The 13,761-nt window shown below is 40.5% G+C and overlaps 1 protein-coding gene across 1 annotated transcript in view; it reads left to right on the top strand.

The window, feature by feature from the left end:
* Nucleotides 1–13,761, top strand: part of LOC102976759 (OTU domain-containing protein 7A) — a 191,954-nt gene that overhangs the window by 23,473 nt on the left and 154,720 nt on the right. The gene's annotated exons all lie outside the window — the stretch shown is intronic.

Raw genomic sequence — 13,761 nt, 5'->3', positions numbered from 1 at the left:
TACTCAGCAATCAAGAGGATTGAATTATCCATACATGCAACAGCATTGATGAGTCTCAAGATAATTACGTTGAGTGAAAGAAGCCAGACAGTACATATTGTACAATTCTACTTATATAAAACTCCAGAAAACACACACTCATCCATAATGACATAAAACAGATCATTGATAGCCTCAGACAGCACGAGGGGGAGCAGGCCAGAGGGATCACAAAGCAGCCTGAGGAATCTTTTGAAAATGATGGATGTGTTCACTATCTTGATTGTGTTGATGGTTTTGTAGTATATATGTATGTAAAAACTTACCAAATTGTATACTTCAAATATGTTCATTTTATTCCATGTCAATTATATAAAGCTATTAAAGACAGCACCTGGAATCTGGGATATGGGGTATCATTGTTCTCACTTATGGCTGAAATGACCGTGCTTCCCTTCTCCATGCTTGGGGGAGACCAACAAGCATCTGGGCAGAGGCTGTTCCTCCTGTGCTTGGGTAAGCAAGGTGACTGAGGGGAGAGTGCCCTTCCCAAAGGACCTCCATGTGTAGCCACAGCTGTCCTTGCAAATGCCAGACAGCCTAAAGTGAACAAATGTCACAGTTTTCAGATCTTCACTTGCTTGTGAGTCTCACATTTAACCTTCAGCTAAATCAACTTTTAGAAGCCCAACTCATGCTCTAAACCTTAGAATTGTAACATTTACATTCTTTTAGGTTGAATGAGATAGTCCTTGGGCCAGTGTTTCCCAAAGTATTGTACACACCCCACTGTCTCCTTTTTGAAATGTCCAGTTAACATTAACCACCCTGGAAATGCATATCCAGGGTAGGGCTGATGAGGGCTCCACATGAATGGCCTCTGATGAACTCATCTCTTTCTGAGGTAGAGAGTAAAACTGACATGAAACAAGTATAAACATTATATTCCAAGTCCATGAAAACATTGTCAAAATAGACACTGTCTAGCACCCCCAAGTTATAAACAGTTTCATACAGACATACCTCACTTCTCTCATATGTCCTGCACTAGTTTACATGAAAGTAAACTTTGTGCTGTCTCCTCAACATTCTACCAGGGTTGGTTTGTGTGCCCAGATATGACGGAAGTGATGGGACGTCCCTTCCAAGATTACATTGTGAAAACATGCAGAAAAGTTGAAAGACTTATTCAGTGGATGCCCATGCACCTACCACCTAGATTCTACAATCAACATTTTATTCTACTTACTTTATCACATGTATTTTCTCTCTGTCCACTCTTCTCTCCACCCATCAATCCATCTAATTTTTCATGTATTTTGAAATAAGTTGCAGATATGTCACTTACATTTTACCTTAAATACCGTCGACTAGGGTACAATATTTGTTTATGCTTCTTTTTAAAGTAAAATCCATGCAATAAATGCACAAACCTTATGTGTACCACTAACAAATTTTGCAAAATGCACACACTTGTGTGACCCAAACTGTTAACAAAATATAAAGTACTACCATGGTTTCAGAAAGTTCCCTCACTCCTTTTCCTAGTCAAAACTCATCCCCACATCTCCCCAACCCCCGGTGACCATTGTTCCAACGTTTTTCCATCTTGATTGGTTTTGCTTGTTCCATAACCTCACAAAAATCAAATCATCAGTATGTGCTGTTTTGTGTCTGTTAATCTCACTGAGAATGATTTTGAGATTCATTCATGTTGTGTATCAGTAGTTCATTTCATTGCTGAGTGGTCTTGCAATTATGTGTATATACCACAGTTCATTTATTTGTTCACTGTTCGATGGGCATCTGAGTGGTTTCCAGATCTGGCTATTATGAATAAAACTGCTACAAACATTCTGGTACAAGTCTTTTTATGGATATGTGATTTCATTTTTCTTGGATAAATACATAGGAGTAGATATCAAGGATCATAGGTAGATATAGCTGGATCATAGGTGGGTATGTGTTCAGTTTTAGAGAAACTGTAGGACCTTTTCATATAATGTTTGTACTGTTTTACACTCCCACTGTAATGGTGCATGAGAGTTCCAGTTGCTCCATAATCTTTGCCAACACTTGGTACTGTTGTCTTCTTTACTTCAGCCATTCTGGTGCACATGTAGTGATATCCTGCAGCACTTCTTCTTAAAATTAGGAATGTTTACGTCATCAAAGTCTAGTGTCATGGTGTATTCGTTATGCATTGCTACATACTGAATAATCCCAAAATTTAGCAGCTTAAACCAGAAATCATATATCTTCTCACACCATTTCTGAGGACTGAGAACCCAGGCATGGCTTAACTGTATGGTCCTAGCTCCGTCTTTCATGAGGTTGCAGTCAAGTTGGGGCTATGTCATCTGAAGCTTGACTGGGGCTGGGGGATCTGCTCCAGGCTCCTCACATGGTAGCCGGCAGGTCTCCACTCTTCACTGGTGCTTATTGGGGGACATCAATGTCTCACTACATGCCTGAGTATCCTCAGAAGATGTGAGTTGATTTAGAAAGAGAGACAGAGAGAGGGGGATAGAGGGACCCCAAGGTGGAAACCACAAAATTTCACAATGTAATCTTGGATGAGACATCCCATCACTTCTGCCATATCTGGGCACACAAACTAACCCTAGTAGAATGTGGAGGGAATGGCACAAAGGTGTAAGTAACAGTAGGTGGGATCTCTGGGGGTTGTCTTGGAGTCTGGCTACCATACATGGAAGAAGATAGAAGCAGCTACTGGCAGGGGAGGGAAATTGTCGTCAGGGCTGATTGGAATATCAATCAGCTGAAGTGTTTCTGTGAAATTTGCTGAAGCTGGTTAGACTATCCTGTATCTAAGCTCTAGTCCACCACTTCCTGGCCAGCTAGGATCACTGGACAAAGGAGTTTAAATCTGAGCCTCAGTTTCTACAGATGTAAAATGGTGGTGTGATTAAATGAAATCATGTATGTACAGCACCAAGCACATAAAAGGGTCCCAGTAGAGGGCAATTATCAATACTTCATACACATGGCAGTCTTATGCCCTTCACACAATGTAATTTTATCTCATTTCATTGTTCAGGACTAGATGTGCCAAAGTCCATCTGGAAAGATCCCAATGGACTACTGATAAGCCCTTGGAAAAGACCAGTTTCAGATTCATTTTCTTTTTATTCCCTGATATTTAGGAAGTTTTATTCTATCACTGTGTATCATTTGCCTTATTAGTCATGGTTGTTCCTCTAACAGTTTGTTGTGAACTGTTAATGCTTATGTCGTGATTTTGGAACTATTAGCGTACTTCCCTCTTCTTCTTGCCAGAATTATTTTGGTGATAATAAACAGGCCTATAAGAATAAATACCATTGCTTTTAATTTGGTATTATATTTGGACTAAGAATGAATCATAATAGACTAATTTAAAAGGTACAAGTGTGGGCTTCCCTGGTGGTGCAGTGGTTGAGAGTCTGCTGCCAATGCAGGGGGCGTGGGTTTGTGCCCCGGTCCTGGAAGATCCCACATGCTGCGGAGCGGCTAGGCCCGTGAGCCACGGCCGCTGAGCCTGTGATTCTGGAGCCTGAGCTCCGCAACGGGAGAGGCCACAACAGTGAGAGGCCTGTGTACTGCAAAAAAAAAAAAAAAAAAATGTACAAGTGTATAAAACTACCTACTTATTTATATATTTGTATTTATAGATATGCTATTTATATTTTGTTACATATTAATAACGTTTTCCCCACTTTTTAATAGTTCATTTCTTTTTAATAAGTAAAGCATGCACATAATACAAACCCTAATAGGGACAAAATGCTGTTCAGTGGAAAGCCTCTCCATCTCCCCTTCCTCCCAGTCTTCTAGTTTCTATCCCCAGATGCTTTTAAAATCAAATGTATTCTAAGTAGCCACCTAACATGTCACATCGTGCAAAACCTGGTACAAAGTCCGTTACAAAGTATTTGCAATTTAAAACCAAAAAAATAATGTTTTAAAGGTTCTTATTGAAGTATTGTATGCACATAGAAATTACCAAAATTATAAGTATACAGTCAAATGAATTCTCATACTTCATCACTGATAACCATGATTGATAACAAATCAAAAGCTATGACATTATCAGTAGCCTGTAAGTCCCTTTCTTTCCCTCTTCCTGTCACTAACCTTCCTTCTCCCCACAGGTAACTACAACCATGGCTTCTAATTAGTTTTTTTCTGTTCTTGAACTTTGTATACATGGAATCATACAATATATATTCTTGTGTGTCTGGCTTCTTTTGCATATAGATGAAGATGGAGAGAGATAGAGACAGAGAGAGAGATAGATCCGTCTTTCCAGGGTTATTGATTATGTTAAGTCTTTCCAAAGAACGATCTTTTGGCTTTATTAATTCTTTCTATTGTTAGTTGTCTATTTCATGAAGTTCTGGTCTTATCTTTATAAATGCTTAGTATATTTAGTTATAGTTCTATCAACTCACTGATTTTTCTTTGTTTTAATCATTTTTTGTTCCTTCTTTTCCTTCCTTTGTTATCTTTTGGTTTAAATTGCTATTCTTTTTAACTAATTAACATGGATACTTCCATCAGGGATTGGCAGATTTTTCTGCAAAAGGACAGATAGTAAACACACTAGGTTTTGCAAGCCATGTATGGTCTCTGTCTGTCACATTCTTTTTTAACTCTTTAAAAATGTAAAAGCTGTTCTTACCCCGTGCATCACACAAAAACAGGCAGGCTGGAATTGGCCTATGGGCCATAAATTGCCAACCCCCAACTTAGATTATTTATGTTCAGTTCAACCTCTTCTTTTCATGTATTTATATTGAAGGCTAGACATTTCTGCTAAATTCCCAAGCTTTTGAAAATTTTCTATTTATCTTTTTGTCGTTGATTTCTAACACACACACAAAACAAGGCAAGGGCAAGCACTGACTGACTCATCTGGTAAAGATACAACAAACCACCTTTGGATTCAGTTTATTACTTATATAGACAGTGAAAGGAAGAGTAGCGAGAGGTGCCAGGCCCTAGGTCCTCATCGCTCACACCAAAAAGGGCAACACCAAAACACTGGAGCCACATGTCCGCAGTGTGAGCCATGGGATTACCATGGCTGAGGAGCCGACTATAGGCTGCATTTATATCTATACTAATTTCATCTACTTGTTCTGAAGAAGCACTTTGTTCAACCCTCCAACTGTGATTGTGGACGTGTATATTTCTCCTTTATTTTCTGTTGGCTTTTGCTTTGTATACTTTGAGGTTAAGTACATTCAGTCTTGTCACATCTTCCTATTGGACTGACTCCTTTAGAATGATAAACACTTTTTCTTCTAACTTTACTAAAGTTTTATTTTCCTTAAAATCTACTTTTCCGAAATGAGTATTTCTACATTAGCTTTCATTTGGTTAGTGTTTGCACATATATGTTTTTCTATCTTTTTACTTTCAACCTTCCTGACACCTGGTATTTAAGATGTAGCTCTTCTAAGCAATATATAATTAGGGTTTTTTTTTTCATCCAGTCTGATCATCTATCTATAACATGGAGTATTTCGTTTCCCTACACTGGATGTGATAACTGATATATTTGGTTATAGATCTAACATCACACTGTTTTCTGTTTTTCCAATCTGTTCTTTGTTCCCTTTTTCCATCCTTCTTGGCTTATTTTGTATAAATCAAAATGTTTATTATCAATTTTCCCCTTCTAGTTTATTAGCCATGCATCCCTTCCTATTCTTTTAGCAGTTACTATAGAGATTATAACATGCATCCTTGACAACAGAGTTCCCCTTAAATTTGTGCCCTCTGACACTTCAGATAGTTCAAGGAATTTAGAATTTAACTCCATTTACCCCCTCCTGTCTTTCATGCTAATGCTGTCCCATAATTTGATTCTATTTTAAACCCCATAAAGCAAACATTATTCTCTATGGAGTCAGTACTCATTTAGACATTTAGAAACTTTCCACTACTCTTTATTCTTTCCTGTACCTCTGGGCTTCAATCTGGGATAATTTCCTTCTGTCTAAAGAACACCCTTAAGTATTTTCCTTACTGTGGTCCACTAGCAATAAATGCTCTCAGACTTTGTTTACCTGGATTTTTTAAAATTTTGCTTTTACTTTTGGAAGATAATTTTTACAAGATATAAGGATCTAGACCAGCATTTGTTTTCTTTCAGCCCTTTGAATATATCATTCCATCTTCTTCTGGACTTCATTATTCTATTGAGAAGTTAATGTCTATCTCCTTATTGCTCATTTGAAGGTAATGTGTCCTTTTTTCTCTTCCTGGTTCTAAAATTTTGTTCTTCATCTTAGGTTTCCAGCAGTTCTATTAAAATGTGCCTACTTGTGTTTTCCTTCTGTTTTTCCTCCTTGGGGTTCATACCGCTTCTGAATCTGTGGCTTGGTATCTTTCATTAATTTCAGAAAATTCTGTCATTATCTTTTTTTAAATATTGCTTCTGTCCCATCCTCTATACTGTATTCTTTCTTTCTGGGACTCAATTATATGTATTTTGGATCTGATGCTCCTTGTCTGTGCTTATGCTTATGCACTTACACTTACATTTCTCATCCACCACCCTCCCACCCCCACTCTGACTGTGCATGCATGTGTGTGTGTGTGTGTCTGTATGTGCACATGCACATACAAGCTTCAGACTGGAGTTTTCCTTCTGACCTGTCTTCCAGTTTATTAATTCTCTTTATGTGGGTACCAAGTCAGCTCTCAAACATACCCACTGAGTTCTTATTTTTAGTTATTCTATTTTTCAGTTCCAGAGTGTCCACTTGGCTTATTTTATATTTCCCAGTTCTCTGCCAAAATTCTTCAATTTCAACATATTTGTTATAATTATTTTAAAATATATGTTTGTCTAGATCTCCTGTTTTTCTGTTCCTGCTGTTTGATTTTCTGTTATTTTTCTGTCCTGTCTTAATTTCTCATCATCCTGATCATTTTAACAAATACTGGATATTGGATTAGATATTAAAATTTTGAGATACAAATTTAGGCTCTGGATGAGTTTATCATTTTCCAGAGGTGATTCAATTTGTTTATTTCAGGCAGTTTGGATGGGGGTATTAGCAATGTAAGACCACTTTAATGAGAGAGTCAGAGATTTAAGTGATCTGAAGTTGGACTTATTTCTATACTATGACTGCTCTACTTCTAGTTCACTCTGACTCTTGGGATACCATCCCTTCAGTTCCCAGCTGAAAGCCCAGGGTGTTGACCAAGGTCTGTTCTTCATGGGCCCTGAATTCTAGTTTTTGTCATCCCAGATTCAGATTTATTGAAAGCTCTCTCACCTTTTCAGCCTCTTAGCCACTGCTCTCATCATTGGTGATACCTGCAGTGGGGAAAGTGGCTCTCAGTGCAAGACTCACCTCTCCTATCTTCAGTCTCCTCCCAGATCTTAGCCTTAAAATTCCTCACTGCCCTTGTATTCTCTGATGTCACCTAACAACCTTCTTTCTTACATTTTGCCATGTTTTCTAGTTATTCCAATGTGAGTGTTGGTCTGAAACAACCTAGTCCTCCATTGCCAGAAACAAAACTCCCAAGTATGGTTTGAGTTTGTTTACTGTGATATCACTGATCAATGCTTCAATATTAGAATAAGCATGCAGTAGTTTTGTATATGATATTTTTTAATCAAAGAATCCCAAACTGGCTGATGTCAGCATTATATAGCTATTCTTGAAATAGAATAGTATTACTTAACTCACATATGGAAAAGGGTGGTTGTAAATATTACCTATTTAATCTCCAGATAGACTACTGCCTTCCAAAACAAAAGTTGTACATTAGACAGTTAATGTGACAGATGTCAACATCAGCTATTTAGCTTTACAGGATTGTTGTTTACACAGATGAATTGTCTACAGGATGTATAATTCCATTGTTGTTAGATGTCATACATTTTGGCAGTAAAGGGAACTTTTCAAAACCATGAACACAGATTGTCTGCCATGGTTTACATTTTACAAGTCATGTTAGAAAATTCAGTTAATTTTGTTAGCCATCTACATTCTGACCAATTTATTTTAAAGAACTCCATGTACCAACAGTACTAAGTGACTTCCCATGTTGAGAGGAATTTGACATGTTTCCAACTCTCTACTTCTGTGCGTTTGTGTGTGTGTGTTTATAACTGGACCGCCTCTAAAAGCCTGCCCCAGGTCTGCAGCACTTTGTATCTCCCTGAGGCTAAAATCAACTTCCCAGGGCTTTGCAAGTGAAGATGGTAAAATGGTAAAGTTTCACAATAACTCTGTGGATCTAGCAAGAGATGCTGATGTGAAATCTAGGTTATTCTGCATTTGCTTGGGCCAAACATTGCAAGCCAAGAGCATCCATGGCTGGAATATTAGGATGTATGTGGATCACTGGATTCAAACCGGTGATTTTGGTGGAGGCTTATGTAGATGTTTAACTTTGGTTGAGATAAATGAGCTGTGTTCTTAATAATGTTCTCCTGTCATTGAGACTGGACTCTAAGAATATCCAGAAAGACCCATTGATGTTGATACTGGCGCTGCTCCCATGGTGTGACATTCATGGGTTCCCCACAGCCGCCACAGAGATAGCTCAGTACTGGGAGCGTGAGCCTCATCCTTCATCACTTCCTGCCCATGTGCAGCCAGCACAGTCTTTCTCATGGCTGGAGAAAGGCAGTGGGGTGGGAGGAAGGCCCTACTCCAGAGCCAAGGCTGGCAGACTCTTCATGCAGCACTGGGGCAACCACATGGGAGTGTAGCTATCGGAGTTCCTGACTTAAGTAATGGAATGTTTGGCCCGAGGCATAGATTAAGCCCTTCCAGAAAACGAGTCTGAAAAACTAACTGATCGTTCTCCACTTTCAACAGTTCATTCCATGATTTCAGGCCTCAGTTCCCAGCAGATTGGTGATGGGGGTGGGTGAGCATGAAGGTGCCCCAGCCGTGCAGGGTCCACACTGCTGGTGTGCGTGCATATTTAGAACTGCCCCCGGCCCCGCCCCTTCAGGATGCAGGCTCAGAGGCTACCGAGGAGCATCAGTAATCTGCTCATCTGGGCCTGGGTGGGGCACTCAGAGGAGGGCAGCTTGGGTTTCAAATGCAAGCAGCCCCACACGACTGAACGCATGCGTGGCTGCAGTCCCCAGCGCACCCCTGTGCATCCAGTGCATCCCCCACATCCTTCACGATTCAGGGACCCTTCTTGTCTGTGGCTGCCCTGAGGGAGACAGAGTAATAGCTGCCCCCCAGGAGGCTAAGTGTGTACATGCAACAGTACACACACACACACACACACACACACACACACACACTGCACAGTCACCATCCATACCCACCACACACACACCACACAACATATTCACCCTGCACACCCACCGTTCAACCTCTGCCAGACAGCACACACGCTAATCACATAATACACATCACACACACATGACACATGCACACATCTCATGTGCATACATATATCTCACATGCATGCACACTTTACATGGGTGCGCATGCCCCCTTGTGCACACACACTGTGCACTCAGATCTCACATGCACACCACACACAATGTGCACACACAACATACAACATACGTATCACGCACCAGTCACACCACACATGGTATGCAATCCAGGACATAATACACCACACACACCATACAAGCCATACATACCACACATGCAAAACACCCCCTCACCCCCACCACAAATGCATGCAGAGTCTACACACAGACCTCACACATGCCACACAGCACAACACATGGCATACACTCACTGCACATGCACATGCCATAGACAGAACCCCATACCCACTCCACCCCCACCCCACAAATAACTCACACACGCACAATACACCCCATGCACACAACACACACACACAGGACACACGAGCGTACTCCGCACCATGAGTCTGTCAGCCCTTTCTCTGCCTCTGCCTGTGATCCTGTGTCCTGGCCCCTCCCTGTCCCCTCTGACCACTCCCCGAGGGCCCTGTGTGAACAAGAGCAGGGTAAGGGCCTCATCTGGACAGAAAGAGGAAAAGAATAGGTTGTAAATGTTTCAGTTGGGATTGAAAACATGTATACATATGATAAATATATAATGTATACATATGTATATTTTAAAATAATACACACACATAACTTTTGTGCTTATGTAAAATTTGCTGTTTCTGGACCTTAAGAATTCAATTTGTGTCTCTCTACCATAGTGACAGGTAATTTGGGAAACACACAGAACATAGAATATAAAATCTGAATGTAATATTTACTTAAAACTTGTCCACACTGGCTCTTGTTCTTGGGCCCCTGGGGCCCCATTTGTCTTCCTTCTCACTTCTCAGGCAACAGGAAGTTGTGGTACAGAGAGTGAGCATTTTACACACCTGGGTTCCAGGTGGGGCTACGTTCCTTGCACCTGTGTGAGCTTACCATGCTGCTTGATTTCTTTAAGCTGTTTTGTTTTCTTCAAAGCCAAAGCAGACATCACCATCATCATGCCGTCTACAGCAGGACTGTCATGAGTATTAAAGGAGATGTCAGGTGTAAAGTAGCACAATTCCTGACACATAGTAGGTATATGCAAATCCCTCCCATCACAAAAAACTCAAAAGCAAAGAAACAGACAAATATAGAAGATTGGGCCTTCTCCTGACATTACATTCTAGCCACAGTACATTCTAGCCACACTGAACCCCCAGGCCGGAGCCCCGTCCTCAGCAGCATCCCTCCTGTGCTGCCCTGCATCCCTCCTCAGCTGCATCCCTCCTGTGCTGCCCTGCGTCCCTCCTCAGCTGCATCCCTCCTGTGCTGCCCTGCGTCCCTCCTCAGCTGCATCCCTCCTGTGCTGCCCTGCGTCCCTCCTCAGCTGCATCCCTCCTGTGCTGCCCTGCTCCTAATGGTGTTGCTCACAGAAGCTTCTGGCTGCTGCGAAGGCTCACTCGGGCCTGACAGTCTCAGGCAGGACCTGCTTTCCAGTCCACCAGCCCATCTAAAGCCCAACGAGTGGAGGTGAGGGGCGAAGCTTTGTCTGGCTGGGCTTGGTGCTTGACCCGGCCCTGGGCGCCCTCCCCTGGATTCACCAGTGGGAGCCACACGTTGTTCTCCCAACTCATGTTTCTGGCCACCTGCATGAGCCAGTTCCTGACTCTGTGCACCTTAGGTAAAGCTCTCCTTTACATGCTGCTGTGGCAGTTGTTTGCAAGCTTTCTTCTTTTTCTTTTTTAAAAATTCTTTTCCATTATGGTTTATTACAGGATATTGACTAGAGTTCCCTGTGCTATATAGTAGGACAGTGTTGTTTATCTATTTTGAACATAGTAGTTGGTATCTGCTAATCCCAAACTCCTAATTTATCCCTTCTCCACCCCTTTTCCCCTTTGGTAACCATAAGTTTGTTTTCTATGTCTGTGAGTCTGTTTCTGTTTTGTAAATAAGTTCATTTGTATCATACTTTAGATTCCACATATAAATGACATCATATGATATTTGTCTTTCTCTGCCTGACTTACTTCACTTAGTATGATAATCTCTAGGTCCATACATGTTGCTGCAAATGGCATTATTTCATTCTTTTTTATGGCAAATATTCCATTGTGTATGTATACCACATATTTTGTATCTATTCATCTGTTGTTGGACATTTAGGTTGCTTCGATATCTTAGCTATTGTAAATAGTGCTGCAACGAACATTGGGGTGCATGTATCTTTTCAACTTAGAGTTTTCTCTAGGTATATGCCCAGAAGTGGGATTACTGGATCATATGGTAACTCTATTTTTAGTTTTTTAAGGAACCTCCATACTGTTCTCCACAGTGGCTGTACCAATTTATATTCCCACCAACAGTGTAGGAGGGTTCCCACATGTTAATCCCAAACTCCTAATTTATCTCTACCCACCTCCCCTTTGGTAACCATAAGTTTGTTTCCTATGTCTGGGGGTCTATTCTGTGTATGAGTTCATTTGTATCATTTTTTTTTTTAGGTTCCACATTTAAGCGATATCAAATGATATTTGTCTGTGGCTTGCTTCACTTAGTATGATGATCTCTAGGTCCATCTATGTTGCTGCAAATGACATTATCACATTCTTTTTTATGGCTGAGTAATATTGCTTTGTGTGTGTGTGTGTGTGTGTGTGTGTGTGTGTGTGTGTATACACCACATCTTCTTTATCCATTCATCTGTCAATGGACATTTAAGTTGCTTCCAGGTCTTGGCTATTACAAATAATGCTGCAAAGAACATTGGGGTGCATGTATCTTTTCAACTTAGAGTTTTCTCTAGGTATATGCCCAGAAGTGGGATTACTGGATCATATGGTAACTCTATTTTTAGTTTTTTAAGGAACCTCCATACTGTTCTCCACAGTGGCTGTACCAATTTATATTCCCCAACAGTGTAGGAGGGTTCCCTTTTCTCCACACCCTTTCCAGCATTTATTGTTTGTAGATTTTTTTGATGGTGGCCATTCTAACTGGTGTGAGGTGATACCTCATTGTAGTTCTCTGATAATTAGCGATGTGGAGCATCTTTTCATGAGTCTGTTGGTCATTTGTATGTCTTCTTTGGAGAAATGTCTCTTTAGGTCTTCTGCCTATAATTTGATTGGGTTGTTTGAGTTTTTGTTATTGAGCTGTATGAGCTGTTTGTGTATTTTGGAAATTAAGCCCTTATCGGTCACATCACTGCAGGCTTTTTTCTGAATGTGGTTTGTTTCTTTTTTTAACATCTTTATTGGAGTATAATTCCTTTACAAGTGTGTGTTAGCTTCTGGTTTATAACAAAGTGAATCAGCTATACATATACATATATCCTGTATCTTCTCCCTCTTGTGTCTCCCTCCCACCCTCCCTATCCCACCCCTCTAGGTGGTCACAAAGCACCAAGCTGATCTCCCTGTGCTATGTGGCTGCTTCCCAGTAGCGATCGATTTTACATTTAGTAGTGTATATATATGTCCGTGCCACTCTCTCACTTTGTCCCAGCTTACCCTTCCCCCTTCCCGTGTCCTCAAGTCCATTCTCTATGTCTGCATCTTTAATCCTGTCCTGCCCCTAGGTTGTTCTGAATGTTGTTGTTTTTTTCTTAGATTCCATATATATATGTGTTAGCATAGGGTATTTCTTTTTCTCTTTCTGACTTACTTCACTATGTGTGACAGACCCTAGGTCCATCCACCTCATTACAAATAACTCAATTTCACTTCTTTTTATGGCTGAGTAATATTCCAGTGTATATATGTGCCACATCTTCTTTATCCATTAATCTGTCAGTGGACACATAGATTGCTTCCATGTCCTGGCTAATGTAAATAGAGCTGCAATGAACATTGTGGTACATGACTCTTTTTGAATTATGGTTTTCTCAAGGTATATGCCCCGTTGAGGGACTGCTGTGTCGTATGGTAGTTCTATTTTTAGATTTTTAAGGAACATCCATACTGTTTTCCATAGTGGCTGTATCAATTTACATTCCCACCAACAGTGCAAGAGGGTTCCCTTTTCTCCACAGCCTCTCCAGCATTTATTGATTGTAGATTGTTGGATGATGACCATTCTGACTGGTGTGAGGTGATACCATCTATTGAGATGATCATATGGTTTTTATCCTTCAATTTGTTAATATGCTTTATCACATTGATTGATTTGCAAATACTGAAGAATCCTTGCATCCCTCAGATAAACCCCCACTTGATTATGGTGTATGATCTATTTATTGTGTTGTTGGATTCTGTTTGCTAGTGTTTTTTTGAGGATTTTTCACCTATATTCATCAGTGATATTGGCCTGTAGTTCTCTTTCTT

Source organism: Physeter macrocephalus, chromosome 11, assembly GCF_002837175.3.
Source record: "Physeter macrocephalus isolate SW-GA chromosome 11, ASM283717v5, whole genome shotgun sequence".
In the NCBI taxonomy this organism is placed as follows: Eukaryota; Metazoa; Chordata; class Mammalia; order Artiodactyla; family Physeteridae; genus Physeter; species Physeter macrocephalus.
The sequence above is the reverse complement of the archived record's forward strand: the minus strand, read 5'-3'. Positions and strand labels throughout refer to the sequence as shown.